This window comes from Protopterus annectens, chromosome 2.part0 (assembly GCF_019279795.1).
Source record: "Protopterus annectens isolate FY-2018-M chromosome 2.part0, PAN1.0, whole genome shotgun sequence".
Lineage (NCBI taxonomy): Eukaryota > Metazoa > Chordata > Ceratodontiformes > Protopteridae > Protopterus > Protopterus annectens.
Genome location: NC_056728.1, coordinates 1,259,323,248 through 1,259,351,230, shown reverse-complemented (window position 1 = coordinate 1,259,351,230; position 27,983 = coordinate 1,259,323,248).

The window sequence follows — 27,983 nt, the reverse complement described above, 5'->3', positions numbered from 1 at the left end:
ATTATTTTTGCTTTTTCTCTATAAATATTTTTGGGTCATCAATTTATTGCTTATTTTGTACTTTTCTCTTTATATTTGTGTACATATCTTCAATGTTTTTTTTTTGTGCTGATATTTTTCGTTTATTATTAGCAAAAGTGTATGATAGATCCTGGTCCGTTTTAATACCGTGAGTTGCTTTTACCACATCTGTCTTTCTAAATATTTTTTGCTGATCTTTTCCCTTTTCTATATTCTCATAAGAGAGATACTTCTTGTCTTCATTGCTTTATAGTTTTCTCCATTTGATGCTTCCATGGTGGTATTTTATTCGCTCCCTTCTTCTCCCTTGGTATTCTACATTTTTATGGTAACACTTTATTTTGTACAATAATATATTCTATTTATTTCTGTTAAAGCACATGTATTTCTCTTAATAGTCTTGATTGCAGTATTCATCTGTTTTACCTATTTTCTAATATTTTGGGTCTTACTTTCTGTAATTTAGTTTTTTTTCATCCATTTGGCTAGGCTTATATAGGCCCTAGGGCTAATAGCCCAGTACCCGCCTATGAATCTATGAACCTATCTGTCTTAATATGTTTAAACGCCTCTATTAAACCAAGAACATCTTCTCTTAAATTATTTTCTTCTGGACTGAGAGCATTTTCTTTGCTCTCTGCTTCCTTTGAGTATTCCACAGAAAGGCCCAGAACATATTTCATTGACATATCCTCTTCAGATATACCTTGCTTCACTTGCTGCTTCTTCATATGAGAGTCCTTTGGTCCATCACCACATAACACTCCCTGTGTTAGAGTTGCAACTGTTTCCTGCTCCTTCCCTTGTTGTACAACGTCAATTGGAATTTCCTGCTTGTCTCTCCTACAGAAGGCTGCAGAGCATCACAATATAGCAAATCGTCTTCAGATGCCTCCTGTTCCACCTGCAGTTCCTTAATCTGGGGACCCATTATTCCTTTATGCTGTGACATTACCTGTGTTGGATTCTCCTCACTAAATCCTTGGTCCAGTATGCCTTCATCCTCTCCAGGGAGTCTGACAGATGGTTCAGGTAGTCTCATACATCAGAATACACAACAAGTAGTAGTCAAACTTCCTCTTCTGAATAACTGGTGGAACCTGCCTGTGCCTCAATGATGACCATGCATATACAACAGGTGGCATATGCTGATAGACCAAGATCAGGGGGATAGTGGTAAGCTTAGCTTCTTTGCAAATCTCTACTAATATCCCTGTGTGGTACTTCACCCTTGCAAAGGCTATGGGGAGATTCTGCCAGCTTTGCAAGTGGGGTAACCACACTACCCTGGTCAACTGTGTCTGCATCAGCCTGTTCACTTTCAGATATGCCCATGTCACCGTGTAGGAGTAGACATAATGGCTGTCTCCATACTGTGGAGATGGGATGTGGGAGCCACAGGTTCAATGTCACACACACCTTCTGCATCCCCAGCCTGTGCCTTTTCATCACTGATATCACACCTCAAAAAAGCAATAAAAGAAACATGAATCAACAACATTGAATAAAATGTAATACCTATATCTAAATAATCAAGCACACAGACAAATACAAATAATCTTAGTTGACTACTACATATAACAATTATCAAAACGTTATGCCCATATCACTTGCATGTTGTTGTTGTACCTCAATGCCAGATATCCCTCGATGCACGCATTTTAATTGATAGAGGTATTATAAGCATACTTAACATAAATTGTAAAGAAGTAACTAAGTTGTACATTTGAATGGCATACCTAGAGATCATTAGTGGAAATCTTCTGGTTGCCCTCCACCTCAACCCAACATTCAGCACTGCACCGTGGCACTCTTCTGAGTTGCCTGTATCCCTTATAGTCAACAGGACCTCCTCCAGTTTAGTGAGTGGTGGTTAGGTAGAAGGCTTACAACCAGCAACCCTTTGCTGCCATGATACTGCCTTTGCCCTGTCAGTAGCTGTTTTAATCACCTCAGTGGCCCTATGTCATACCATTTTGTATAGACATCTCTAACCATCCACAGCACTGACATCATCAACCACCTGCCACCAGACATAGTCAAGGAAGGGCTTGCCTGTAGAATGCGTATCCAGGAGCCATACCAAATGGAGATGGAAAACCTGTACTATGACATCATTCTCAGCATCTGGGAAGGGTAGTTTCAGTGAGGATGACTCCTTAGTTTTGAATTTTTGAGCCATATCCCTGTTGTGCTAGAGGGGAAATGTATATTACACCAAACAAAACACTCGAGGGGGGTAATCCAGGCTGTTCTACTTATGGGATGAAATATATCATTATGCAGGTATTGCTTATCATTATATAAAAACAGTTGTAAAAATAACAATGCAAGTCCTGTAATATCCACTTATGCATTCCACCAAAAGTTATGACTACAGAGAAGAACAAACTTATTTCATGTACATAAAAGCATATATGTAACCACTAGGAAGATAGAACAGCATAAACAGAGAACAGCTGGGTAATGTGACAATAACCTACATAACTCCTACAATTCAGACATCTATCTGAACATCTAGAATGTTGTCTGATCCCCATAAAATTAAAATTAGAGATAACTGCAATAATAAAAGGTTGTTATATAAAAAACACTGCCAGGTTACAAAACACTCACTGAAAATAACTTATAAACATATAATATGAAGCAGTAGTTGTATGAAAGATAACACACCTTGAAAGATTTCAAACAGCTGTCCTGTACTGCAAATCATCGGTTTTGTCATCAGCAATTTGGCAGAACTTTGGAAGCCAAACAGTCTTCTCTAGCATGATAGAAGTTCTATAACCCCATCTCCTGCTTAAATGGTGTAGAGTAACCCCCAGCACACGTCTTCGTCTTCTTTCGGCTTTTCCCAGTTAGGGATCACCACAGCGGATCACCTGTCTGCTCATAACTGGCTGTGGAGTTTTATGGTGTTGAGTTGCTAGCCCGGCGCCCAACCTTCCACAGAAAGCACACACATGCATGCACTCATGCCTAGGGCCAATTTAGAGTGTCGAATCTACCTACAGCATGTCTTTGGGATGTGGGAGGAAACCGGAGCACCCAGAAGAAACCCACACGACCACAGGAAGGACATGCAGACTCCGCACAGAAGGTACCCCAGCTGAGGATCGAACCGTAGAACCTCTTGCTGTGAGGCGACAATGCTAACCACTGCACCACCATGGCCACCCTATCCCCCAGCACACTGAATATGTTAATTAAGTTCAACTGATTATTGTTTTGGAATCATTCAATTTGCTTGGCTTGCTGGGCGGGTAAACATGGCGTTAGTTCCTACACAATGACATGCACACACGTGAGCAGTACAAGAGTGTGTATTAAGAATTTTGCTTAAATAATGCCTTACAAGTGTGCCCCATTAGTAGTTCTGGTTATTCAATTACATGTTCAGCATCAGTTCTAATGAGAAGTATGCTTATAGAGGGCGTGTCAAAGAACAGAGGCTTACTGAGGTTTTAAATTATATTTACTGAGTTAGACGTGAACCTTGATACACACTTTTGATAACATTTTGTAAGAAGATATGGTACCTCTACAGGCATAGACTGAAAATTGCTAACAATGTGTCTGTAACTTATTGCATATCTACATCTTAAAATAAGGTTCATGCTTACATAAAAGTGTAATATGTTCTTTCTACAATGGTAATACAGTGAAATAATGCACAACAACTGCCATTAGAAAACTTTTACCTTGAAGACTGCTGTTTGTAGCCTTCCATGCTTTACCATCCTCATTTCTACAATGATCACAGGCACGCAATTCAAAGTCAGAGTAAACTTTACTGTCATACAGATCAACACAGAAGAAAAAATGAGTATCACTGCCCAAAATTTCAATACTCAGGCTCGTACCCTAAGAATGACAGTTTACATAAGGAAGATTAAATTAATAAAAATTTAAATAGTAAAATAAAAATCAAAATAAGTAAACAATTGAAAGCTTTTTACAGCAGAAACAAAATCAAATACAACAGGAACAGACTAAGTAGAAATATAAGGATATATAACAAACAGTACTATGAATAAATAAAGAGGCATGCATGTAAAAAACATACCCACCACCGATATATAACATAAACATACAGTTTACAGTTTTCATTGTGCAGATAAACATGGGAACATATAAAGTGAACTATGTAGAGAGGTATGTAAATAACAATGACATGTTGCACATAATATTTTACCCATTTAGTGGGTTGTTCTGTGGCAGGGAAACTGCAACACTCTGATAGCATTGGTATAATGCAGACTAAATGTGAATTTCAGAAGTTCTTCACATTCTCATTTTGCATTAAAACATTCAACTGATTGCAATGTGTTTATTATCTCAAAGTATCATTATAATCCATAAGAGCAGTGTTGAATCTTGTGAAGGTGCTATGTATGTGAATGTAAGGAAATGGACTATACACATTATACTTGTAAAATCCCTCAAAGTTGAAAACTTGTTACAATGATTTATGAATAACCATTTTCTTTCAATTTTTTTCTTTAGCTTCATCCTTTGTATGATGCGTGGCATTGTACAGTGGTGCCCAGCAGCGATGCCCTGTAGGGAATGGCAGCTCATGTCCAATGGCAAAAGCTCAAAATTTAATTTTGTATGTGCAAAGACTTAGCCATCAGTCATGCAAATGAGACAGGAGGCAGTGGGCCTTACTCAGCAGATTTTTCAGTACTGAATGCAGAAAATTCTATTTCGTATGTAACTTCTTCAGTTGCTCAGTGTGTTAAGAAAGTATGCCCTGACTATCAGCAAAAGTGGGTAAGATTTGAATCTACAGTAGGGGTAGTTTACTTTTTTGTGCTATAATACATGTGTGAGCTTGTTGCTATTTATTTTAAGATTAACTACACATGCAATGTATAATGATGTACTCTGGCTGCTAAACATGGTAATGTGATCTTTGTCACCCACATTGCTCACAGCACTATTATACTAATGACAGACTTCTGTGTGTAAGCTGTAAAATAAATAGTATATGCACAATACCACAAAGAAATACAAATAGCAAGATAATGAATGAGTGAAATATGAGCAGCACAGCAATATATCTTTCAAAACATGTTTCAACATTGCTTCACTGGGATATAATTATAGTGATTCCAAGCATGCACTGTAGTGTTATATGATGGGAAGAACATCACCTCCTATACACTCTGTATGGCCCTTTCCTCAATATTTATCCATAAATACAACAATGCTGCCATTTAAAACAACATCTCATCAAGAACATGGTCAACAATTGTATTATTTGTTATTATTGGCTCAACAGTTGGCATGGAGCAGTGCCAATAATCAGGAATGACTGTAGAGAACTGGCACTTCACATCTTATGGCAAAAAGTCATTAACTGATTATGCATGTACTGAGACTTTGTCATCAGCCACACAAACAAGCTTGACTTCAACATAAATTAGTTTCTATTGATGATCTTGCAATAATGAATGCAATGAGAAATGTTTTAGCAGAAATATATATTTGCCTCAAATTATTACTCTAGTAAAGGGCCACCATGTATTACAACATTTACAGGGTTGTTAGAAGTAGGTATATATCAACTCATGTAGTAATCTGTACTCCTCAACATACACCCTTGGAATGTCAGAGTTGACAGCTTTCTGTTCCTTTTTCTCATGAGTTTGATTCCAGGGTCTTGTCACTTACAGTTTGTAAATGTTTATATGACACAAAACCATGGTATTCTACTGAATCAAAATGTACTTATAGAAAACACAGAATAAGAACATCATGGAGATTAACATGTATTTCACACTGTTAACTCTATGAATACTATAAACCATCCCAGAGTACATGCCCAGTGGTGGCAATATATTATTTGAGATATTGCTGACATGTCATCAATAACCAGCATTTACTGGAGTCACTGTGGAACATGTATATATACTGATCTGCACAAATGGGCAAGTGTCACTGCCATGTTTCTCACGTAAACTGAACATTGAAGAGAATATGTGCATGTAATGCCAGCCCATTTCTCTGCTTAGTGTGATGCAAATGTGGTTCTCTACATTGTCCATTATCGTGCAAAGGCCGGTGCAAATTCTCTGCCATTTTTCCTGAGATCTTTGAAAAGACATGGCAGGTGATGGTGATATTGAGGTTATTTCTCCATTGAAGAATCAAAGATTGTTGTAGGACTCCTTGTTAAAGGATACAATGGAAGACTTCTGAAGAATGAACATATACACAGTATAAGGCTAAGGCTTGGAGTAGCTTAGCCAAGGCTATCACCTGTGCAATAGGCATCCCATGCACTGGTGAACAATGCTGAAACCTTTATAGTGACTTAAAAAGGTGGATGCAGGATTTCTTTCACTGGTGGGAGGAATACTTTAAGACAAATAACCCATCTCAGTTGTGTAAGTATAGTTGCCCATAATATGGCAATACAATACCATGCCTTGACATCACAAACACGGGTTCATTATTTTTTTTCTTTTTTCTGTAATGTGTAGCATATGCAGAGATTGAAAGAAACAGGGCAGAACATCAGTAGAGACTGCAACTCTTTAAAGAGACAGGGTAAGTATGGGTTCAGGTATGACCGATTTCCATTTCATAATAGCAATGATTGCTCAAATAGGTTAGCAGTTCTTTGGGAATCAGTCCATAACTGTTTGTTAGAGTAATACATGGCTATGCATACTATACAATTGCACGTACCTGCAACAGTGCATTAGTCAATGGTTCAGTAAACACAGATGACTGTGTGTTCAAATCCAAACAACATGAATTACTCTGTATGACTTGATTGTTTACTATTTTGCAATCAGTAAGTCAGAATAACATTTACTCTGTCCATGTATACATTTCATGACATGTACTGCATAAAGCAGCTTTCTTACCATCACACTTTTTGTATAATGTTTATGAGACTGAGATCATCAACTTTTAGTGTAACAGAAATATATGGTCTCACATTCATATGTGAATGTGACAAATAAAAAATATGTGGGATTATGCAGTAACTCAGATATATTACAACTACATGGCATTTATGACACTTGTATCTATTATCTGTCCCCACACTCCATATTTTTTTATTTACATTTGGACTATCATTCCTGCTGCAACATGACCACCAGTATGGGGAGCTTCACTGGCCACAGTGGCTCTGATTGCCATCCCTCTTGCTGCAGTGGCACCACTACCACAGACAGCACAGGCACCCAGCACTTCTGGGTCACAACCTGGCAGCATTGCCTCCACAACCACTGCACTACCTGCTTCGGATAGTTCTGTCCCAGGGAATTGTTGCAATTGTACCCACCAGGAGTAGTGTCAGTGCGGTTGGTGACAATGACACCCTACAAGAGCAGATACGGCTGGTGAAGGAGATAATGGAAAGGAATCTTGGTGTCTGCATCAGCCAGATGGAAAGAATCCTGGAGCAAATAGCCAGATTACTACCCCATCCTGCACTGCCTCAGTTGTCTGGGACACAGGCCAGACGTGATAGTTTTGAGGATGAGGACTACATTACCACAGAATTCATGGTGCACCTTTGGAGTTCCTTACCTATCCCCAACCATGGTGTTCCCAACCTCATTTTCCCATCATCATTCTAGTTTGTCCTGTATGTCTATGCCTGCTTCCAAACCTATCCTACATACCTACTCCTGTTATTCCTGAATACCCTTCCCAACATTCCTCTCTCACTCTGCAAAAAAAGGAAAAGGTCAACTATTCCACAAAAAAAGTATGTCCCCACACATAACTCTCCTCTTCATATATGTCTGTTTATAATGCACTTGATTTGATCCATTTGGTCACACATTATTAAGTTGTTGTCACACATCCTTTATGATGTGACTGTACAAATGCCATATTTCTCTGTACATACATTATCGTAGGTTGTGAAGAAGTGGATAAATATATTTCTTTCCCACCACTGCCCTGCACATTCTGTAATTACTCCCCCAGTGTTTTACCCTTTGCTTGCTCCCCATTTTCACCACTGTTTTATTAATGTCATTTCACACCTTTAATCTGTTCAAAAATAGATTCATACACAACACAAATTGCCAGAAATGGTCCATAAACAAAAATCTCTATTTCTATCCTCAGCATTTGCATGACACTTGTCATTGTGCTGCAGTCTGAAGAAACAGTAAATGATACTTCACATCCTATAGCAAGAACTGCTGGATTTGCCTTTGGCCTTATTGATATGGTGCTCCATGTGTGACTATGCAAAAGTAATACTGATAGCACAGTGAAGAGATCGCCTTTGTTATATATAGCAGGCTCTAGGGTTTAATGTACTCCTTGTGGAATGTTTCAATTATCATTACTGGTATGAAGTCTGATAAACAAATAGTCCTGCTCTTCATACATTTGTCATGATCCCTTACAATGTATGCTTTCTCCTAGCTGAAATGTGATTTCAGTTGTGGTGTGCTCAGATAATGCACATATCTAAATAATGTTGAGTAATAGTGGTAGGTTTTTGAATTCACCACTGTGTACAAAATCTGAAGCATGTGTCTGTATTATAACATTTTACCTTCTGAAGTCATGGATAGATATGTTACTATCCCACCACCATCCAGCTTATTACTTAATTACTCTATCAGTATCGTACCCACTTCCTTTTCCCTATATTCAACAGTGTCCTGAAAACCCAATTTCACAGTTTTAATCATGTCAAAAAATTACATTATTAGATTTACCTACCACATACATGGCCAGAAATAGCAGTCACTGTAGCAGTAAATCATAACATGGCCAGAAATGGCTTAGTAACAGAAATGTCTATGTTTGCCTTATATTTTATGTGATGCTTGACATTGAGCAGCAAAGCCCACTGCTATTTCTTGTTAAAAAAAAAAAACTGAAAAAAAATAATTATTTATGTGCTAATACTTTGCCAGCAGTCTTGCAAATAAGCTTGGCTGCAGTGCACTTCAGTAGTAATTGTGACAGATTGAAAGTAATGTTAGTGGCCTCTATTAATTAGTTGTATAGAATTTATTGGCCTACTGTATCCCACATATAAGGAGTTCATTGTAATGCAGTCCTGTACTGCCATATGTAAATGATTGTGACAGTAACTCAAGATACCCTATTCAATTGTGTTCCATTGAACCGAGACAATTATAAGCATATCTGCAGAGCGGTAGTAATGAGTGCAGCATATTTTTTGTTTGTATGGCTTCTAATTACCTTGCATATTGTAACCACATCACATAGACTTGATCCAAACATAAACAAAAGACTTGCATGTAATGATCTAGAATTCCCACTGACTTTGAGTCAGTCCTTATATTGTTAGAGTGCATGAACATTTTGTAGTCCACAAAGGAAATGCGACTGTTGATGGCAACCATAATATACAGCTGAATTTACTTTAACATATTCTTACTATGTACTCTTGTATTAAAAGCATTAAGAAAAGGAAACCAGAAGTACTTAATTGTGTTTAAATGTACAACCCCCCCCACACACACGTGCACACACACACACACACACACACACACACACACACACACACACACACACACACACACACACACAGTCAGACGTGCATTTAAACACAGTACTGCATCTCACATTTAGTATTCTACATGCTACATGCATTTTTATGCACTCACACACTCACACAGATATATCTGTGTGTGTGTGTGTGTGTGTGTGTGTTTGTGTGTATTTGTAGACATACATATACAGTTAAACAAAATTACCATTTTGATTTGTTTTTTCTTTAAAGGACATGAAGTACACACAGACATATAATCTAGCTCTCCATTACACACACACACACACACACACACACACACACACACACACACACACACACACACACACACACACTCATGTGACCTGTAAATGTACAGCAAGGATCCTTTACTGCAGTGAGAGTTTTCACACCTCAAAATGACAGTGTGGGTGAAGGTCTATCATTTCATTTAGAACTACAAAAGAATTCCTTTACAAAAGCCTTCTATTTATCTACTTTCTTTTGCTGGAAGTAGCTAACAGCTATTTATAGTATAGAACAAGCTCTGACAGACATATAAACGAGGCTCAGTCAAGGAAACATAGCAGTAGGTCTTTTACAGAAGATGTATTTAGATGACAGTGATTCACAGTCCTGCCATTCTATCTTAATGGCATGACAAAACACCACCACTTCCTTATGTCTAGCATGACTCATATAAGGAAGATTTGAACTTTATCCTGGGAAGAAGGAATGAAAGCAAGAAAACAAAATCACATTACCAAGGCAGGCCTCATCATCCTCCATTTTGAGGAAAACACATTCAAATTGTAAAAGAAGCACTTGAAGTGATTTTGAGGCATTACAATAGCCCAGTAAACAAAAATATAATGAAAAAAAACATTTTTTTTAGTTCTAAGGTGGAGTTTTCTTTTAATCCACTGTTTTAGAGAATGTGGACTTACAAAGATATTTAAATCTAACAATGTCAAACTACTGTTTGCATGTGTGTGTGTGTGTGTGTGTGTGTGTGTGTGTGTGTGTGTGTGTGTGTGTGTGTGTGTGTGTGTGTGTGTGTAAAACAATATTGACAGGTAGGACTGTCTAACTCAACATATTTGAATCGCATAACTGAAACCTGTGTTTGAACACTGTGGCTGTATGTTTTTGAGCCTTCAAACCCCCTTTTAGGGGAGCCATATCCATTAAACACACTGCTGAGGTCATTATAAGTTCATAGGTTCATAGAAGGTTGCTAGGCTAATGGCTCTAGAGCCCTTACAAGCCTAGCCATATTTATCCTGAGTTGCCCCATTTGTCAGTGGTTAGGTGAGTGAAGTTCATAGAGGTATGGTTCTTTGGTAGTTAATACCAACTTCCTCTGTTCAGGTGGGATATGGATACCACCCCAGGAGTGAATTTGCATTCACCCATCCGTTGATTTAGTTTGCATTTGAAGAGGGTCATGGAGGTGCTCTGTTTCACATGAATTGGAAGCTTGTTCCAGAGAAGTGGCAGTCTCTGAGAGATGTATCTATCTCTGTAATATGACCTGTTCATGTCAGAGGCTTGGTTAAGATCCCTGGAGCGAGTCACCCTCATGCAATTTGATTTACGAATGTGTAGCATTTCTATCAGGGCTGGGTCAGAGACTGCCCTGTAAGCCAGGCATAACACACCCCTGAGCAACCAGTAGACGACAGAATACAGTGAGAGGGCTTTCAGTCTTATCATATAAGACCTATTTTGTGTACCATGTAATTTCTTGGTGACAAGCCTCTGTTGTCTCTTTAATTGTTGCAGGTGTCTGGTGAGGGACATGCAAAAGGGAGCATTGTACTCAATTATTGGTCTGATGAGGGCCGAGTATAATGGAATTATAACTTCCTTAGATCTAGATGTGATGCCTTTACTTATAAGATGCGCTACATAGAAGGATTTCTTTACTGCTGTGGATACATGGTGGTTAAAGTTCAAGTTGCTGTCAATCTGAGAACCCAGATCATGTACCACTGGGTCTACACTTAGGGGGTGCTGTCTATAATGTAATTAGTAGGGATGTCAGCTTTTCCAAAGGGAATAACAATGCATTTTTTTGCATTTATCTTTAATCTGTGGCTTTGGCACCAATCATTTATCTGCATTAACCCTGTCTGCAGTATATTAACATCATTGGGTGACTCAATGATTGCTCCCAATTTGCAATCATCAGTGAACCTGGTCAACCACAGGCCATCCAAATTTGCCTGGACTTCTAAGAAATAAATTCTGAACAGTAAGAGGCCCAGCACATAACCCTGCAGTATGCCATTGGTCTTTTGCTAGAGGTGAAGTCACCCACTTTGACAGTATGTGTCCTGCTGGTGAGCCAGTTGGCTACCAGTATGGTAATGTAGGGGTTAATTCTCAATTGGGAGAGTTTCTGTATAAAACCTGAGTGGGAGATTGTGTCAAATGCATTGGCTAGGTCAAGATAGGTGGTATACACTGTCGTTCCCTCATCCAAGGCCATGGTGACTTTCTCAAATAAGTCAACCATGTTTAACAGGCATGATCTACCTTTAATGAATCTGAACAGGGTTGGGTTCAGAGTTTGGAGATTAACTATGCCCTTGTTAATAAGGCCCATAATGATTCTTTCCATGGCCTTACAGATGAGGCTAGTCAAGCTTATGGACCTATAATTCCAGGGTCGGTAGATGGTCCCTCTTTGTGCAGAGGGATTACTGTTGCTGTCCTCTATTCTGCCAGAATCTATTCAGTTTGTAGGCTGTGGTTAAACAGGGATCCAAGTTATTCTGCTAGGTCATGTTTTAAGTTGTTTAAAAGGAAACCTGGGATGTTGTCTGGTCCCATTGATGCTGTGTTTTTAGCCTTGGAGAGTGCTGAGATGACATGCTCTTTTGAGATAATAGGCTGAGGGCTGGTGGCAGGTATACTTCAGGGGATGATTGGAGGGGACAGGGGAGTGAAGTTTGCTCCAAATCTGTCAGCTAGTAGGTTGGCTATTACCTCTGGTTGAGTATGGGTTGTGCTGTCCACAACCAGTTCAGTGCATAGCTGGGTATTCCATTTTAGATTTCAAATGTAATTAAAGAATGCCTTATGATTATCCTTAGTCAGGAAGGCTATTTTCACTTCATAATTAGCTTTAGAGGACTTGACACACTATATAATTTGTTTGTTTAAGCTAGAGAGGGATTTCTTCCTCTGCTGAGCCAGTTTTGTCTCTCTTGTTCTTGGACATTAGTTTATTTCTCTTGTTGTATAGCCTGTTTATACTAGAAGTCCACAAGGGTGGCTTTTTATTTTCGCAAGACCTGGTTTTATTCTGGTCAGGTACAGCCGATTCTATACAACTGCTTTAATGGTTATACAGGGCATTTGTGTACACCTCTGTATAGGATTCCATATTATCTGCATTTGAGGGGGGTTTTAAACTTCTTATATCATCACTTAGTAGGAGGTAATTTGTCTTTGAAAAATTCTTAAGCAATTTTGAGTTTAATGGGGTATCCAGTCTTATAATTACATCAAATGAGACTGCTATATGGTCCAATCTTACCAGGGAGGACATCACACAGTGGAGGGTGCAATGCTCTTCCATGTTAGTTAGTACTATGTCCAGGACATTTGAGCCTCTTGTGGGTGTGCTGACTAACTGTTCCAGTCATTTGCATCGACAAAGTCCAAGAACCTCTGAGCCATCATGTTTGTAGTCATGTATTCTTCCCAGTTTATGGTAGGTTAATTAAAATCACCCATGAGTAAGGTGTTGGGCTGTATGGCAAGTGACTCCAGTAAGTCCAGGTATACTGTATGCTTTTCCTGTTTCATGATGGGACCTATAGCTAGCTATGATGTTATTGTGGGCTTTGCCTATAGTTAATTGGACATGGAGTAGCTAAACAGAGTCATGCTGTTGATAAGAAGTGTGTGCTTTCTGACTTCCCTGGTATGACTTTTCCTGTGACATCCACACTTAATTCACAATTATATAGAATACTGACTTCGATAGACAGGTGTATGAACTACTTAATGTGTAAATCAATACTAACAGCCATGATTGGTTTCTCTAACAGATTTGATGTGTAAAATTTCATTTAGTAGAAATGTTTACAATAGGAGAGAGAAAACCCACGTTTTGTACTGCCTTACTAATACTATAATTATCCCTTTCAGTGTGTGTTTTGTGACAATTGTGACATGTTGTCATTGGGTAATATACAGCTGGAGAGTATGTGGATTTACACAGGCAGGTGTTCAAACTCAGCAACGTGTAACAGAATACTGAGGTCCAGGAATGACTCAATCAACAGGCACAATATGGGTAGTTTAATCTACTGGTAATGGTTGCATGGCTGCATGTTTTTGATGCCTCATGAACACTTTTGTGCAATATATATATATATATATATATATATATATATATATATATATATCTCTATATCCATTCAAATACAATGATATGTTATCCCTTCTACTGTATATTTTGTGGCAAATGTGCTATGACTAATTCTGTGGCATCATTTGTCAGTGTACAGGTGTAGAGATGCTTTTTTAATGCCTTACAAAGACTTGTATTGGAATCCAGCATTGTTTGCTATCCTGTGAGTGTGCAACATAACAAATGTTAATAGGCAGGAATGGCTTAAATATCTGATATGACTGAGTACAATTATATATAGTGGTTACATTTACTCAGGTAGAGAGTTTTGATCCCTCAGGTGTTTTCATACCTTTTGAGATTAAAACACACTGCTCAAGTAATTCCTTCAGGTGAGTGCTGTCTGACCACTGTGATATGATTTCTTCTGTGGCATCGTGAATTACTGCACAGGTCTGGAGAACACTGATGTATATTACATATGTTTGGATCTAGTAGTGTGTTATGTATATTATTTTGTTCAGAATCAAGTACTAAATTGCAGGACTGGCTTATTTCACAGATCTTATTGTGTGAAATGCTATATAGTGGCAACACTGTCACAAGACCTGTGTTTTGATCCTCCAGGGGATGCACTCCTTTTAAGATATCCCAAATGCATTCATACACAATGCTCAGGTTACCTTTTCAATCGTGTTCTTTTTTTGCAGTGGTGTTATGACTTCTCCTGTGGAGCTAGCAGCTGCTTGACATGTCTACACCCTGCTTGACTTAAATGGCCATGTGTTCATATCCAGCATTGTCTGCCTTGTGCGAGTGTGTAAACAAAGCAAACAAAAAAACACTGGTGACATAGCAGAATGACTTACTTAACACATCTGATATGTTTCGGGTTTATGCTGGGTGAGTGAACTTCATCCCATAAGTACTGTATTTCCTTGTGAGCAAACCCAGTTCAATGATCTAAACATTGCATTTTCCATTGCATGACAGCACAAAGCACCATAAGTAATCAATGGCAGCAAGTTTTTTATTATCATTTGTTGTTTTGTGCCAAAACTGCTGAGAAGATGCCTCTGATAGCATGGCTTTGCTGACTGTAACGCAGTGGAGGTTATTGATGATGCATGGAGGACAATAACATTGTTATAGGTCTGTCTGAAACTCAGTTCAGTAGTCAGTTTGCAACATATTCTCAAAACCCTCCAGGTATGTACTTTGTCATTATTGTGTCAACTGTGCATGTGTGACAGCAGCAGCTAATACAAACGTACTGCTACTGCAGTTCATTTATAGGTACACATGCTTTCTATTTCCATCGCATGATACTTTGAAACAGTGCACGCGGCACCTGTTCATACATAGTAATGAAATAACGCACACATATGTTGTGATTACTTCTCCTTGGGGACAACTTTCGTAAGTGGTCTTGCTATCATACTTTTAATAATCTCCGTATTCATACACAGAGATATTTATAGTTGGTAATGAACTGCCCCCACATGACTATTTCTGGCAACGTTTGCATCTTAGACACATTTCCTTATACGTCCCATATATCTCATGTACATACATCTCACTTGTCATGGTTTGCACATTTGTAACAATCTATACAGCATAATAATTTAGTTCCTACTCCACGTGATATTTCTGTTTCTGTGTCATATCCTTGTGGATGGATAATTGTTAATTATCAATTAATCTATTATCAGTTATACTGCACTAATATATCAATACATTATTATATTAATTACTGATAATTATCAGTTGCATAATTATTTGGATGTGTTCTGTGTCTAATTTCCTACCTTTCACAACATGCATGTCACTGTAGTATCCAGTATCTGTACTTCCCTGAGTAGTAAGTACAGACGTTACTTAATTTTTACCATTTGTCCAGAAATTTATATATTTGCTTTGCTAGTATTCCTGTACTGGTAGCTTGATGTATATAATTTTCTGATGAAGTTCTGGAAGTAAAGGAACGAAAGTGCTAAACTGACTCCTGGTTTTTCTTTTTAAGTACTACAGCTTTCAACAGTGGTGTTCATTTTTTAGCTTGGTATATATGCCCATGGAAATTTCTAAACTTTTGTTGCTTGCATGTCTTTTCCAACAACACATTTTTCCTTCTGAACATTTAATGATCATTTCTTACTGTGAATAACAATGCCAGTAATATTCACATGTCCATGAATTCACTTGGTGCAATGTACCACAGTATAAACCTTCCTTGTTCACTTATTGGTAGGCTTCGTCTTGCCTTTAAGTACTCCTAATTAACCTGTTGTTGTGCCATGCATATGCACTTAATTATAGAGCTCAGGACTTTTGGAACACTTACTGTTTTACATTGTGTACGTAAACCCTGCCTTACCATGACGTGGCCACAAACCTGTGTTGTGGGCTCAAACTGTGGCTGCTCATCATGTTATGTGCCTTAGTATCTTGTATATTTAATTAGCAGTGTCGCTTATCATGCATATTTAATTAGCATTGTCGCTCATCATGCAAAGATAAATGAAATTGTGAGCTCCAGCATGATGTGTAATGAATCCCGGAATTATTTTACTGTTCCACATCTTTTTAACTGACTGCCTTTCATAAATGTAATTCCAGTATAGAGAATACCTGCTAGGTGTACCTTTTTGGGAATAGTTTCTCAAATTTTTTTCCAAAATGTCTCTGCTCCATGTTGAAAAGTTTGTCTCACATTCATTGCTAAGACTTCATAGCATAAATCCATAGTGAAAAATACAAAATCATAATGTTCTTCTAAAATGTGATAAGTATAAAACAACAAGAACAAACTCCAAAGAAATATGGACATGTAATACATTAAAATGTATTAACTCTCAGAGCTTTCAGGTACAAAACCTTTCTTCAGTGTGTATAAAACAACTCCATTTAAACCATACAGTGAAAACTATTAGTTAAAGCTGCTAGTAGCTGTGTTCCATTTTTCTTGTCTGCTCCACATTTTGGGAGTCACTGCTTCCATTTATGTGACAGAAAGCTGAATGAGCACTATGTCATACAGATGAAAATACATTTGTCTTTCTCTTTTTGTCATTGACATTTACCTTGTTTCCATTCTTTACCCAAGCTGGCATTATTCTATGTTTGTCATTTTGTTTAAGAATTATCCTGAATAGTCTCATTGATTTAACTAAACCATGTCCTATAATTCAGTAAGTCATTTTGAGAAGGGCTTTGTAGTCTTCTGCTATGAATTTTCCTGAATATCCTCTTTAGCCATGTTTATTCAAGTGGTAGACAGGTCTGCAGTCCCATCCTTATGTATTGCTTACATACATGATCTGAATCAAAGGCAAACATGGAGCTCAGTGATAGTTTTCATAACACATACAGCAATATTAGATGATACATCTGTAGTAGTTAAAATATATAATCATACAACAGTACATGCATATATAAGAGGCTGTATAGCATATAGGTTACTGTGGAAAGCAGATGCACATACAGATGATAGTAGAGCTACTTAAAATAATGACAGTACATCACTGAATAGAAGTAAAGGCAGACACTAGTTGTAAAATTATAGAATTTTGAAATTATACGGCAGGACACAGAGACTGTGAACAGGAACATATTTAATAGCTAAAGGATGGCTACAGGTACTGCAGATTGTAACCAGATGCCATGCCAGCTCACTAGGTCAGGAACAGTCTCTGTATATCTAGCAGCGGCCTTAGGTCAGCTAGTGCCCTTGGCAAAAGGGCTCCACGGCACCCATCACCCAGTTGCCCCCATCCTGGTCTACCTACACCAAATAAATACTAGAAAAGCACCCCTGCAACAGCAGCGCCCTAGGCAGCAGCCTAGTTGGCCTATGCCTAAGACCGACTATGTGTATATCAAAGAATGAGAGAAATCAAGTTGTTGATGCTTGAATGGAAATTAGAATAGGACAAGGTGAGCTGCAAGTGAGGTAGGACCAATTGAACACCGCTTCTCATCTTGCCTTTTTTTTCTTACTGCCCCCATTCACCACTCTACCCCTCTCATGCATCCCCTGTATACCTAAGTTATAAACCTTCTAGCTGCAGTAGTTTGGAACAGGCAGCCTAAATAGAACCCTGCTCTATCAGTCGTATGCTATTACCACTATCCTCCTATGCACCACTATCTCCCCTCCTCTCCTACATAATTTTGTAACTTCATTTTATTTCTTGAACTCTTTACAAACATATATGATACTAAAATCTCCATTCCTACATAATTTTGTAACTTACTTCATTACGCTTCATGCTTCATTACGTATCTAACTTCTTGCAAAACTTTCTTTACTGAAATATAAGAACACTAAACTTCTTCTGTTTTCCCATCTACAATATCAATCCATTTGTTTCTGCAAGATTTTACAGCTGGAACAACTGTATAGACTTATAATTGATGATGTAAATACTTCACTGTATATACCTGTCTTGTAATTATGTTTATTGTTTCATGAGAAATGCAACTGCTGATTTTCTGAGAACTGTCTGAAAATCACTTGTTAATATAAATGCAATGTGGTGAAACTTTTCTCCCTGGGCCTTTGCTAAAAATAGATTCTGCCCAGTTGTACTTTCCTGATCAACAAAGACAAATACATAAATAAATAAATAATAGTCTATATAGCAGGATAGTATAATAGCCAGTATTTTGGAATATTAATACTAATCATATAATTCTGTTTTGGAATATTGATAAGAGTCTTAGCAATTATTTTGGAATACTAATAAGAATCTTAGCATTCTGTTTTGCAATACAAATAAGAATCTTAGCATCGATTCTGGAATAGTAGTAAGAATTTTAGCATTCTGTTTTGGAATATTAATAAGAATCTTAGCATTCTGTTTGGAATATGAATAAGAAAGTATTTATTTTGGAGGACTAATAAGAATCTTAGCATTCTGTTCTGGAATATTAATAAGAATCTTAGTATTTATTTTGGAATACTAATAAGAATATTAGCATTCTGTTTTGGAATATTAATAAGAATCTTAGCATTCTGTTTTGGAATTCAATAAGAATCTTAGCATTTATTTTAGAATACTAATAAGAATCTTAGAAGTCTGTTTGAGAATACAAACAATGCTGATAATGGAGAACACTGGAGCACACCAGGGTTTTTGTGTAGCTCTCAGAATGCTATGGCAGTTGCATAACATGTAGGAGCGCAAGATGCTGCATATCATCTCAGCCACAGCTCTCTACTTTATTGCTTCTTCTTCTTCTTTCGGCTTTTCCCGGTTAGGGGTCACCACAGCTCTCTACTTTATTGCTTCTTCTTCTTCTTTTGGCTTTTCCCGGTGAGGGGTCACCACAGCTCTCTACTTTATTGCTTCTTCTTCTTCTTTCGGCTTTTCCCGGTTAGGGGTCCCCACAGCTCTCTACTTTATTGCTTCTTCTTCTTCTTTCGGCTTTTCCCAGTTAGGGGTCGCCACAGCTCTCTACTTTATTGCTTCTTCTTCTCCTTTCGGCTTTTCCCGGTTAGAGGTCGCCACAGCTCTCTACTTTATTGCTTCTTCTTCTTCTTTCGGCTTTTCCCGGTTAGGGGTCGCCACAGCTCTCTACTTTATTGCTTCTTCTTTCAGCTTTTCCCGGTTAGGGGTCGCAACAGCTCTCTACTTTATTGCTTCTTCTTCTTCTTTCGGCTTTTCCCGGTTAGGGGTCACCACAGATCTCTACTTTATTGCTTCTTCTTCTTCTTTCAGCTTTTCACGGTTAGGGGTCATCACAGCTCTCTACTTTATTGCTTCTTCTTCTCCTTTCAGCTTTTCCCAGTTAGGGGTCACCACAGCTCTCTACTTTATTGCTTCTTCTTCTTCTTTCTGCTTTTCCCAGTTAGGGGTCACCACAGCTCTCTACTTTATTGCTTATTCTTCTCCTTTCGGCTTTTCCCGGTTAGGGGTCGCCACAGCTCTCTACTTTATTGCTTCTTCTTCTTCTTCTTCTTTCGGCTTTTCCCGGTTAGGGGTCGCCATAGCTCTCTACTTTATTGCTTCTTCTTCTTCTTTCGGCTTTTCCCAGTTAGGGGTTGCCACAGTTCTCTGCTTTATTGCTTAATAAACAGAAAACCCATTATTGTTACTCATACCTTTCAAGTGACCTTATTATAAGGAATGTTCCTCATTTTCAGTCTTAAAAAGCCAATATTCTACACTGTTCCACATTTGAAGGGCATGTTACACATTCAATGCCAAGAATTTTTCTAATTGTCAAAGACACCTGAGAGATATGCTTTGCAGCCATTAAAAACTTTTTTCTTTTATCATATTTAGTTGCAGTAACATTTTCAGGTGGTAATAGAGAACACTAGACTTTGTGTAACCACGTCACTTGGCATTCTCGATTTGCACTTATGTGAGGTCCGGTGCTCTCCATTATTGCCCAAAAAAGAATCTTAGCACTTATTTTGGAATATTAAGAATCATAACATTGGTTTTGGAATATTAATGAGAATCGTAGCATTCTATATTCGAATATTAATAAGAATCTTAGCATTCTGGTTTGGAAAATGAATAAGAATCTTAGCATTTATTTTGGAATACTAATAAGAATGTTGACATTCTGATTTGGAATATTAATAAGGATCTTACATTTATTTTGTAATAAGTACAATAATTTTAATTTTCTGTTTTGGACTATTAATAAGAATATTAACATTTATTTTGGAATGCTAATAAAAATCTTAGCATTTATTTTTAAATACTAGCAAGCATCTTGGCATTCTGTTTTGGAACAAAAATAAGAATCCTAATATTTATTTTTTGAATACTAATAAAAATCTGAGCATTCTGTATTGGAATAAGAATTTTAGCATTATATTTTGGGACATGAATATGAATCTTAGCATTTTTTGTAATACTAATAGGAATCAGCGTTCTGTTTTGGAATATGAATAAGAATCTTAGCATTTATTTTGGAATACTAATAAGAATCTCAGCATTTTGTTTTGAATATTGATAACAATCTTGGCATTCTGCTTTGGAATACTAATAAGAATGTTAGCATTTTTGGAATATAAATAAGAACATTAGTATTTATTTTGAAATACTAATAAGAATATTAGCATTCTGTTTGTGAATACAAATAAGAATTTTAGCATTTATTTTGGAATATTAATAAAAATCTTAACATTCTGTTTTGGAATATTAATATGAATCTTATTTTATTTTGGAATATAAATATGAATCTTAACATTCTGTTTTGAAATACTAATAAGAATGTTGTTGTTTGTCTTTCAGCTTTTCCCGGTTAGGGGTCGCCACAGCGGAACTCTGGTCCGCTAATGATTGGCAGTAGGTTTTTACAGTGCTGAGTTGCCAGCTTGACGCCCAATCTTCAACGAAGGCACGCCCATTCACGCATGTCTTTCGGAATGCCACTCGACCGTGGGGAGGACATGCAGACTCCACACAGAAGGCACTCCCTGCACACCAGCCGAGAATCGAACTAGAGAACCTCTTGCTGTGAGGCAACAAAACTACCGCTGCACCACAGCGGCAGATGAAATACTAATAATAATCTTAGCATTTATTTTGGAATATGAATAAGAATCTTATCATTCTGTTTGGGAATAGAAATAAGAATCTTATCACTCTGTTTTGGAATATGGATAAGAATCTTAGCATGTATTTTGGAATGCTAATAAGAATTTTAGCATTTTGTTTGGGAATACTAATAAGAATCAATGTTCTGTTATGGAATATGAATAAGAATCTTACATTCTGCTTTGGAATACTAATAGGAATTTTAGCATTCTGTTTTGGCATACTAATACGAATCTTTAGCATTCCATTTTGGAATGCAAATAAGAATCTTAGCATTGATTTTGGAACACTAATAAAAATCTTAGTATTTTGTTTTAGAATATTAATAAAAATGTTACCATTCTGTTTTGGAAAACTAATAAGAATCTTAGTATTCTGTTTTGAAATATTAATAAGAATGTTGGCATTCTTAATCTTAATAATAATCTTTACCATCTTAAATCCTCATTTACCATCTTTTCAATCAACATTACAATCATAGCTGAATCACACACTAAACTGCTTGGAATAATAGTGGACAATCAACAAAAATTTGACCTTCATGTACGTAACTCTATCAAGAAAACCCACCAAAAGCTTGTTTTACTCTATAGAAACAAAAGGTTCCTTATACCCAGTTCCAGGATCTCACTAGCCCAAGCTTACCTTCTCCCCAACCTCTTTTACAGCTCTCAAATTCTAATGAACTTATAGTCTTCATTACTTTTTAAAATTGAAACCACCCATAACAAAGTTGCTAGATTTGCAGCCAATCTACCCTCAAGATCACACCACTGTCACACTCTCCAGACACTCAGTGGACTAGAGTTTTCTAACCAACTCTTATTTACCCAACCTCTCATTATCCATACTGTTTTGAATAAGCCCTCCTCTTGCCCTAGCATTTCCTCACTTATCTCCCTCTACAAGCCCCCTCGATCCCTCAGAAACTCTGACCAATGTCTCTTACAAATTCACAAACCTAAAAAATCTATTGGACAGAATCTCTACAGCTACTTCACTGCTCTTGCATGGAGCAAGCTCCCATGAACCTTAGAAACATTTCCTACATCCACAAATTCAAGAAACTTGCAAAAAGTACTTAAATAACACAAGGATTTGCCTCTGTAATCATCCCACATGAACCCACCCCTTTTCTCTAGCACTATCCTCTCTAGTACTCTCTTTACTACTACCATAACTCAGTTAACTGCTCTGTGTTGTACAATTACCCTCTAAAGGTAATCCAATGTGTTATGTAAATTCATTCAAATGTTTTATGGTATATTTCTTTGCTATGTTTTTTCAAGAATGTTATAATGCCTCTTACTATATTGCACTGTGGAGATTTAACTACATTTACTTAACTGTTTTATTATAACATTTTCACAGTATTCATTTTCAGTTTTGTAAATTTTCTTGTTTACTTGTACTGTGGAGCTTTTCTCCCCAGGCCTCCACTGAAAAAGGGCTTTTGCTCAGATGGACTATCCCGGTTAACAAATGTCAAATAAATAAATAATCTTTGCATTTATGTTGGAATGCTAATATGAATTTTAGCATTTCTGGAATATGGATAAGAGTCTTAGCATTTATTTTGGAATACAAATAAGAATTTTAGCATTGTGTTTTGTAATATGAATAGGAATCTTTGCATTTATTCTGGAATACAAATATGAATATTATTATTCTGTTTTGGAATACCAATATGAATCAGCATTCTGTTTCGGTACACAAATAAGAATCTTAGCATTTATTTTGGAATAGTATCAATAAGCTTAGCATTCTGTTTTGGAATATGGATATGAATCTCAGCACTGTATTTTGGTATATTAATAAGAATCTTAGCATTTATTTTGGAATATGAATAAGAATCTTAGCATTCTGTTTTGGTATAACAGTTATGAATCTAAGCATTTATTTTGGAATGCTAATAAGACTGTTGCCATTCTGATTTGCATTAAAAGAAAATGATTAAACAGTGGCTTGGAAAGTTTACTCTAATTGGGAAGCAAAGCTTTTTCATCAGGCAGGACTCAGGGAATTCATGTAGATTCTTTCAGCAGTTTTTTTCATCTTGTATGGCATTTATACCTACTACAAATCCACAAACCAAACCTATCTGCAGGTAAACTCCTATATAGCTGGACAATTGCCAGATCTTGGAACAATCTCCCCTCACATGTCTGCTCCATACAACAGCCCACTAACTTCAAAAAAGCTCTACACAACCATCTCCTCTTTAACTGGATTTGTAACTGCCCCACCCAGTCTGACACCATAACTTAACCCCTTCTCCTGATCCCCAGTATTGCTTCTTCCTAACTATTCAACCTCTATAACCTCTTAATTCTCCAGTAGAATTTAACCCAATTCTTCCTGAATTCACCTCAACATCTCCTCTTCTCACCTAGGCATACAACTTTCTAACTATTTCCTATTAAGCTTCTGCCTTTATCCCATTAAGCATTAAGCTTCTGCCTACTTGCATTTTCATCACTGTCATTTCTTGCACCTCTTCCATACTCATATTCTGATTTAGAAACTGCAGAAATAACATCAAAGCTGCAACATGAAATCAATTACCACTGTTTCTTCAATTTGTCAAACCTGTTCAGTGTAACCCAAACTGATTTTCCCTTACTTTAATTATTGTTCAGTATTTGTCTCATTTTTGTCTTTTGTATTAATTATTCTTTAATATATTTGTATTATTAGAAACTGTGTAACTCTGTAACCCAATTAGTTGTTGTTAACATGAAATGTAACTTTTAACATGTAATTGGAGTTTTTCTCCCCAGGCCTTCACTGAAAATGGGCTCTTTAGCCCAGTGGACCTTCCCAGTAAACAAATGCCAATAAATAAATAAACGTATATGCAATAAAAGGAGACAGAGCTATCTGTGTTATTTCAAAGGAATTTCAAAATTTGGATTGATTCAATGGCTTTGGCAGTATGTAAGAAATGTTATCAACTAGGAAGAAAAGGATCAGTCTTGGCATGGTTGGAGACACTACAACCCTTGCAAACATAAAGTTGAGCTTTTAGGTTACATCTCCCATGAGCCAACAAGAGGTCTTGGCTAAGATAACAGTACAAAACACGATGTTTCATCTGATTCAACTGAATATAATATGACAAAGATCCCTGAGTAGTATAACAGAAAATAGAAGTCAAAGGTCTGATTTTTGGGTAAGCATATGCATGGTGGGGTTAGGACAGAAACAAAGGTCTTTGACACTGAGCAACACCAAGCTACCGGAATGATGAGCAGTGATCTGTTTAATAAGATCGGTGATAAGGTTCAAAGAGAGGTCATTTCCATGGATTAGCAAAGAATAAAATACTGCATGTATGAAAGGATCTTTGAAGCTTGATGGAAGGAGCACAGCTCAGCAGAACATTATGCTTGGATAATGCAAGCCATACTAATATGGCATTGTTACCCCATTAAGAAACCCACATTGTCCATTAACAGCTAATGAATGGAAATTTCAGGTTCAGGAATTTTGATATGTAGGGATAACAAGGAAACTGAATGTGAATTGAGGGCATTCTTTATATTGCAGCCCTTTGAGATGGGAATTATCAGGGTTAACTTCCAGTTTTTTGAAAAAATCTTCTTCTTTCGGCTGCTCCCGTTAGGGGTCGCCACAGCAGATCAACTGTTTCCATTTCTTCCTGTCCTCTGCATCTTGCTTTGTCACACCAACCACCTGTATGTCCTCTCTCACCACATCCATAAACCTTATCTTAGGCCTTCCTCTTTTCCTGTTACCTAGCAAATTCATTCTTAGCATCTTTTTCCCAATATACTCTGCATCCCTCATCAGCACATGTCCAAACCAACGTAATCTTGCCTCTCTGGCTTTGTCTCCAAAGCTTCCAACCTGGGCTGACCCTCTAATATACTTATTCCTAATCCTGTCCATCCTCGTCACACCCAGTGCAAATCTTAACATCTTCAACTCTGCCACGTCAAGCTCTGACTCCTGCCTTTTTGTCAATGCCACTGTCTCCAACCCATATAACATAGCTGGTCTCACTACCCTCTTGTAGACCTTCCCTTTCACTCTTACTGGTACTCGTCTGTCACAAATCACTCCTGACACTCTTCTCCAGCCACTCCATCCTGCCTGTACTCTCTTCTTCATCTCTCTTCCACACTCACCATTACTCTGAACTGTTGATCCCAAGTATTTAAACTCATCCACCTTCACCACCTCTACTCCCTGCATCCTCACCATTCCTCTATCCTCTCTCTCATTCACACACATATAGTCTGTCTTAGTCCTGCTGACCTTCATTCCTCTTCTCTCTAGAGCATATCTCTACCTCTCCAGGGTCTCCTCCACCTGTTCCATACTCTCACTACAGATCACAATGTCATCTGCAAACATCATAGTCCACGGGAACTCCTGTCTGATCTTGTCTGTCAACCCATCCATCACCATTACAAATAAGAAAGGGCTCAGAGCTGAACCTTGATGTAATCCCACCTCCACCTTAAACGCATCCGTCACTCCCACCGCAGACCTCACTGCTGTCACACTACCCTCGTACATATCCTGTACCACTCTTACATACTTCTCTGACACTCCCGACTTCCTCATACAATACCACAACTCCTCCCTAGGCACCCTGTCATATGCTTTCTCTAAATCCACAAAGACACAATGCAACTCCTTCTGACATTCTCTGTACTTCTCCAATCAACACTCTCAAAGCAAACATCGCATCTGTAGTGCTCTTTCCTGGCATGAAACCATACTGCTGATCACTAATCATCACCTCCCTTCTTAACCTAGCTTCCACTACTCTTTCCCATAAGTTCATGCTGTGACTGATCAATTTTATCCCTCTGTAGTTACTACAGCTCTGCACATCACCCTTATTCTTAAAAATCGGCACCAAAACACTTTTTCTCCATTCTTCAGGCATCCTCTCACTTTCCAAGATTTCATTAAACAATCTAGTTAAAAACTCCACTGCCATTTCACCTAAACACCTCCATGCTTCTACAGGTATGTCATCTGGACCAACAGCCTTTCTGTTCTTTATCCTCTTCATAGCTATCCCTACTTCCTCCTTGCTAATCCACTTTTTTTAGTTTTCTGAAAAAATAGTGATTTAAATACCTGTACTAAATTTTTATGGCAGTGTAAATAAATAAATACACAAACATATAATGTATACATACATACAGATTAAATTCATGTTTGAGTTGGGGAGGCAATGACTGAGTAAGAGATTTTTGAGAATTTGAAGTGCAGTCTATGAGCGCCAGGATTCTTTGTCAGGAACATGGTCTAGTAGCTTTGTGACTTGTCCTCTGATACATGGAACAAAAAAAATTGCTTTGTTATAGCCATTTACCACAGTAAGTGATTACCAATAACTTTTAGCATGGGAGAAACAGGCATTTCATAAAATAAAGCAGCAGATACTTCAGCAATCTTTCTGCCACAATTTAAAATTCAGTTATCACGCTATCACATTTTTGTACTGATGTGACAGTTATTTTGCCTTTTTACTCAGAGCCACTATCCTAATCAAATAGTTTAGAATGTTATTGTCAGAAGATGACGCACTTGTTTTAGTGATGGTTCTGCTTTCCTCCAGTATAAATGGCTTACCCAAAATGATTTATCCTGCTATCCTTAGCTTTTAGGTCTCTGCAGTCAGTCTGGTAACTTTTAGATCTCTGCAAGCAGCCTAGTGCATTTTACCTTGCGCTGGTCAGTGTTTCCATAAATAACATCTGCCACTTTTTGTATGAGCTAGGACTACTTCACTATGCATACTGTGAATTTTACATCTATTGTAAATGGCCTAACTTATTTTTTTAGGGTCTATATTATATCAATGAATGTTTAGGTTGTTGAACACCTAAACGTCAATCCCTAAACATTGAAAGCGACAAACTGTGAACAGCCAATTATGGACATTTTCTTGCAGGGTAAAAATTCACTTGGCTGGTGGAAAACAAAAGATACTTTCAAGCCCTAATCAAATGGGGGGCTTCACTCCCCAGACCCCCCGATGTGGGGGCTGTGCCCCCCACACACCCCTAACTAAATATATAAACTCTGAGATTGCTCTACATTGGGGAAAAGGGCAAGTTCCTGATGACAGCCAAGCAAATTTTTTCCCTGTAAAAAAATTTGTGTAATTGGCCGTTCGCGCTTTGCAGCTTTCGATGTTTAGAGGTCGACGTTTAGGTGTTCGGCAGCCTAAACATTCGTTGATATAATATAGACCCTTTTTAACCCTCTTTCCATCATTATTGCAGGCTTGGTCCCTGTACCTCACTTACTCCTTGCCCCCAGACTAATTCCGGTGTGCTGGGACTGGTTATCGATCCTTAATCATCAGGAGTTGGCATGCCTGTGCATCTGCCCGGGTTAACCTCTCTGAGTTCGATGGAGGGATTTTTGCCTGTGATAGGACATATTTCCAGCAATGGACCAACAGTCCTCACTAGCCTTATCTGCAAGAACATGGAAAGTATATTTACTGACCTTATAAACAAATATATTGGCAGCTTATAATCTCTTG